The 5,781-nt window shown below is 47.2% G+C and overlaps 1 long non-coding RNA gene across 1 annotated transcript; it reads right to left on the bottom strand.

The window, feature by feature from the left end:
* Positions 1-358: 358 nt before the first annotated feature.
* LOC140599341 (uncharacterized) lies at positions 359-3,135 on the bottom strand. Its single transcript, XR_012002108.1, has 3 exons — positions 3,054-3,135; positions 1,744-1,988; positions 359-1,517 (listed from the first exon to the last, which is right to left on the bottom strand). It is a non-coding gene; the product is annotated as an uncharacterized lncRNA (long non-coding RNA).
* Positions 3,136-5,781: the final 2,646 nt, after the last annotated feature.

Below are 5,781 nucleotides of genomic sequence, written 5' to 3'. Positions count from 1 at the left end.
CTGTCCATCCATTTGTGAGTTCATGGCAGGCCAAGGAGTGTGGACTCACAGTGTGTCCTGGGCATGCAGGTGGCATTTCTGGCGCCCCTGGTTCTGAGAAGCCTGGCTGACAAGTTAGCGATGGTGCCAGCTCAGCAGTTCTTGAGATAGTGCCTGCTTAGCGTAAGGACAACCCTGAGTGTTTGACTCAAGGCCCCCCCCAGCCCCCCCAGGGTGCATCTACTGACCAAAACCCTTTGGCAGCCCCCTGGAGTGGGGTTGGACTGCCTCCCTTCCATGGCATCTACAGTAGGAGTGAAGGATCTAAACTGCCTTTTGTAGATACATATTTGAGGTACAGATAGTCTGGAGTTCTCTCTGAACAGCAAAAACCACTTTCCAATATTTATTTTCAAATGTCCTCTTCTGAGAGTTTTTACAAAAGTAATACATGTTCAATGTTGAGAATTGAGAAAATATAGAAATTGTAAAGAAGAAAAGAAGCCTCAAACACCACCAGGTATGGAAATTAGCTGTTAATGTTGCATTTCATATGCTGTTTCCTACCCCACCCCCATGCAATCTGGGGTGAGCATTTTCTTACAGCAGTAAATATTCTCCCAAACCTCATGTTTACACTGGATAGTAGTCTTGGCTTCCAGGCCATCCTCATGGTCCTCCTGCAGCCCCTGCTCAGCCCCAGTGTGTTGGAGTGTCTCAGGCCTCCACCCAGGAGCTCCCCTATCCGGCTACACTCTGCCGTGGCAAGCCCTACCAAGTCTCATGATTTTAAGGACTACTGGGTCCCCAGATTGTATCTGTTTTCTTTGGACTTCAGTACTTGCTTATCTACTGCTCTCTCAGCATGTCTACTGGATATCTCATAGACGCCCCATGTATTGTGTCCAAGATTGACTTCCTGACTTCCTCTAGCATATCCTCCCACGGGCTTCCCTCTATTAGCAAATGGCAACTCCATCTTTCCAGGTTTCATGGGCCCCAAAGCTTGGGGTCATTCTTGACTTCTCTTACATCCCATGTTGAGTCTATCAGTGAATCTTGACGGTCTGTCTCCCGTACAGAGATGTCCAGCATCTTCCACTACCAGCTACTAGAGCTGCCTTCAGCTCTCACCTGGATTGCTCCCCAGCCTCCTGATCACTTCCCCCACTTTCACTCTTGCCCTCTAATCCTCTGCTCTACATGTAGCAGCCAGAATGGCCAGGTAAATCTAATTGAGTCAGTCGTCCGCTCAAAACCTTCTACAGGCCTGGCCCCTGCTTTTCCTCCTGGAAGAGCACAGCCCCCAGCCTACAAGGCCAGCTCCTCCCTGTTATTCAGGTCTTAGCTCAGGCTACCTCCTCAGGGAGCTCTTCCCTGGCCCTCAATCTGATTTGTTTTCCTGCCCCCTGGTCTCTTTAGCTTTTGTCATCCTATCTTTTTTCATGTCCTGCCTAGCACTCATTGTTTGACATTGGAGTATTTGTTTATTAAATTGTCTCTTTTTTCCAAAATGTGAGTTCTGTAAGAACCGAGACCTTCTGGGGATCCCTGGGTGGCGCAGCGGTTTGGCGCCTGCCTTTGGCCCAGGGCGCGATCCTGGAGACCCGGGATCGAATCCCACGTCGGGCTCCCGGTGCATGGAGCCTGCTTCTCCCTCTGCCTGTGTCTCTGCCTCTCTCTGTGTGTGTCTCTCATGAATAAATAAAATACATATTTAAAAAAAAAAAAAAAAAAAAAAAAAAAAAAAAAAAGAACCGAGACCTTCTGTGTCTTGTTCACACCCTGGTCCCAGGCCCTAGAATGGGGCCTAGGGCTGAGTGGCATAAGAGATGTTTGCTTCTTGGGACGCCTGGGTGGCTCAGTGGTTTAGAGCCTGCCTTCGGCCCAGGGTGTGATCCTGGAGTCCTGGATCAAGTCCCACATCGGGCTTCCTGCATGGAGTCTGCTTCTCCCTCTGCCTGTGTCTCTGCCTCTCTCTCTGTGTCTCTCACGAATAAATAAATAATCTTAAAAAAAAAAAAAAAGAGATGTTTGCTTCTTACAATTTAAAGGCGACAGCTCGGGGCACCTGGGTGGCTCAGTGGTTGAGCGTCTGCCTTTGGTTCAGGTCATGATCCCAGGGTCCTGGGATGGAGCCCCCTGTTGGGCTTACAGCTCAGTGAGGAGCCTGCCTCTCCCTCCACCTCTGCCCCTCTCCGTGCTTGTGCTCTCTCTCTCTCTCTTGCAAATAAATACTTCTTTCTTTCTTTTTCTTTCTTTCTTTCTTTCTTTCTTTCTTTCTTTCTTTCTTTCTTTCTTTCTTTCTTCTTTCCTTCCTTCCTTCCTTCCTTCCTTCCTTCCTTCCTTCCTTCCTTCCTTCCTTTCTGATTTATTTATTCATGAGAGACACACACAGAGAGAGAGGCAGACACAGACAGAGGGAGAAGCAGGCTCCGTGCAGGAAGCCTGATGTGGAACTCGAACCTAAGACCCTGGGATCACAACCTGAGCCAAAGGCAGACGCTCAACCACTGAGCCACCCAGGTACCCCACAAATAAATAAAGTCTTAAAAAAAAAAAAAAGAAGAGTCAAATGTTCAACCAACTGAGCCACCTGGGCACCCTCCCTTTTTCTTTCTAAATAAACAGAAGATAGTTTTGGTTTTAAGAAATTCACTAGAGTTGCCCTCTTGGTTGCTGCTGCTGGACTGATGAAGCAGTCATTGTCTGAGAGTCTTGGTGACCTGTTTCGGTTCTCCTGGGACACCTGGTATACAAAGTTGATCACTAGGGAGGTGGTATATTCTTTGCATCAGTAGCCCAGGGTTTCCTGAGTGTAAAGAACCAGTATTCTCTTTAATTCCTTCTGCCCCAAGATTTAAAGTTGGGGTCACTAGTGTGGACTCTGGTAGCTTCAACTGAGGCCTGACAGGAGGGAAGGGGACCATCCTAGGCTTGAGGGTCCCTGAACCCCCGCCAAGTGGGTTTGATTTGGCCAAGCCTATGGCTAATGCTAGAAGCTCCTGCAGCCCCTTGGCTCAGGGAGCAAAGGCTGGACCTGAGTGTCGAAGCCTGGCAGCTCATGTACCAACCTTTGTGGTTGATTTTCTAAGAGGACATGAAGTGGGTGGAAGAAGTATAGCAGGCCCTGTGGACAGCAGAGCTCTCCGCCAAATAAGCATGGAAGCTGGAAGGCTGGCCCTTTTGGACGCAGTGCTTGGGAAATTCTGAAAGAAATAAAAACACCAAAGATTTTTATTTTCCTGATGATAAGCCAGGTGGAGCTAATTACAAATATAAAGGCAAAAATGCATGAGATGTGACTTACAAATGTTTCCTAGATTTATGGATCATAGTGGTTGCACTTTCTTTTAAATAAAGTTTTTTTAAATTTTTTATTTTACATGTTAAAAATAATGGCTACCTTCAGTTGTTCTAAGGTCCACCCTGGAAAGGGTGTATTTGTCTACAGTTGGACCAAAATTTTGCAGGAGAGACTGACTGGCAGGATCCAGCCATGGCAGTGGCTAGTGGACCTATCCCTTTGCCCATTTAACTAATATTCAGTGATGTGTGCCAAGCAATGGACTAAGTGCTGAAGCACAGGACAATGCTAGTTCTTGCCCTATGGAAGCTTGCAGTCTGCGAAAGAAACAGAATAACTACATGAAATAAAGTAGGGTAAATAGCTCTGAAGTTTACAGTAGAGGCATGTGACCTGGCCTGGTAGTGGTGGTTAGGAAAGCTTTCTCTAAATAGGTGACCTTGGAGGATATCTAGGCAGAGGAAAGGGAAGAGATCACTGCAGACAGAAGGAATAGCCTGTGCAAAGATCCTGTGGTGGGAGGAAGTCTGTCTGGAAGAGTAAACAAGACTGAAAGATGATGTGGCTAAGGCAGAGCAAAGGGCAGAGTGTAGGAGCTGGAGTTGAGGGGCACAGGCCACACCTTGTGGGGCCTCATAGGCCAGATTAAGGATCTCTGTCTGCCTTAGACCAGTGGGAAGCCTTTGAAAACTTTGAGGAATTGGAGGTGACATGACCAGATTGTGTTTTGGATAGATTGCTGGGCTTGTCATATCAAGAATAGATCAGAGCTGGGTTGGTGTGGATGCAGAGACCCAGACTGGAAGGCAATCATAGTCATTTATGCCCAAGATGGTAGTTGGGGCCAGAGTGGTAGTGCTGGGGACAGAAGTAGAAAGCTTGGTGGAACATCTAGGAGACAGAGTTCACAGAACTTGGGGAAGGACAGGATGTGGCAGGGTGGAGGGCGGAGAGGAGCAATAGTAGGAGAAGCCCCAGGTTTCAGGTTTGTAGAGCAGCACCGATTGGGTGCCATCCAGGGATGGAGGGACAGGGGTCCCTCCCCAGAGAGAGGAAACTGCAGGGGAAGGTGATGCTCAGAGACACACAGTCAATTTTCCTTTGGGTGACTTGGAGGATTCGTTTTGGTCTGACTGAAACTGTTCCCTTAGCTCAGGGTTCTTCCAGCATAGTCCCTAGACCACTTACATTCAAATCAACTGAGATGTTAATAATTCAGATTTCTGGGTGCCTCACAAACCAGAATCCCTGGAACAGAGGCCAAGAAGTCTGTTTTAACAAGCTCCCAAAGGGTCGGCTCCTATGCATGTAAGGATTGAGGACAACCACCTTCTATTTTTCTTCTTAGCTGGACTTTTCCCATGTTCTCCCTCCCAAGACCCTTCTTGCGCCCACAGCAGCCATGAGATTACCTGGCCAAAGTTCTAAGCTCTGACTGACCACTTGTCTTTTTGAACCTATGAATGTAACAAGGCTTCAAGACAAGGGGCTCCTAAGACAGGAGAAAGAAGGCTAAAAAAGGAGCTGGTTGTGTTAGCTGTAAACACACAAACAAGATGCTGCATGTACAAAAAGGAACCAGCTCTTCCCTGGAGTTTCCCACTCAGTGGGAGTGACAGACATGTAAACACTGAAAATACAGGGACACCTGGGTGGCTCAGCGGTTGAGCACCTGCCTTCTGCACAGGGCGTGATCCTGGGGTCCGGGGATCAAGTCCCGCATCGGGCTCCTTGCATGGAGCCTGCTTCTCCCTCTGCCTGTGTCTCTGCTTCTCTGTGTCTCTCATGAATAAATAAATAAAATCTTAAAAAAAAAAAAAACATTGAAAATATAACGCATATGTAGTACTTACTATGGGCCAGGCACTGTTCCAAGTGCTTTACATTTACTAATTTATTTAATCCTTACAACCTTACAAAAAAAGGTTCTGCAACAGTGGTGGTAATAAAAAGATGTACTGAGGACCCCGAGAAGAAAACTATGATGGACTTCATGGAAGTGGTTATCAACCACAAAAGATAAGAGTCAAGTCCAAGAGGCAAGAAGGACAGAGGAATCATCTAGTATGTGCAAGGCATAGAAGTGTAAGGCAACATGGTATATTTGGAAAATGAAACCTGTTTGCTGAGGTCTGGCACGTAGGTGCGTAAGTGCAAAGTGGCAAGGGATATGGATGAAGAGAAGCTTGGCCAAGTTCAAAACCCTTTTGCCCTGTTTCAGATTTTGGGCTTTCTTTTGAAACTTAGAGCTTTCAGGTAGGAATGATGTGATCAATTTTGCATTGCACAAGATTCGTGATGAAAGCAATGTGGAAAAGAAATTAGAAAGGAGTTGGGCTGTAGGTGGGGAGGGTGAGAGACAGGAAAACCTGAAACAGGACAGAGGCAGTGAGGATGAAAACGGGGTGGGTTGGGAGATTCCATAGGAAGTAGCACTTGCTGATGGATTGGATGTGGAGAGGAGGGAGGACGGAGTTAAGGGCTGTGGTCTGGGT

Source organism: Vulpes vulpes, chromosome 6 (genome assembly GCF_048418805.1).
Source record: "Vulpes vulpes isolate BD-2025 chromosome 6, VulVul3, whole genome shotgun sequence".
NCBI classification, from domain to species: domain Eukaryota; kingdom Metazoa; phylum Chordata; class Mammalia; order Carnivora; family Canidae; genus Vulpes; species Vulpes vulpes.
This window is presented reverse-complemented; position numbering and strand designations above follow the sequence as displayed.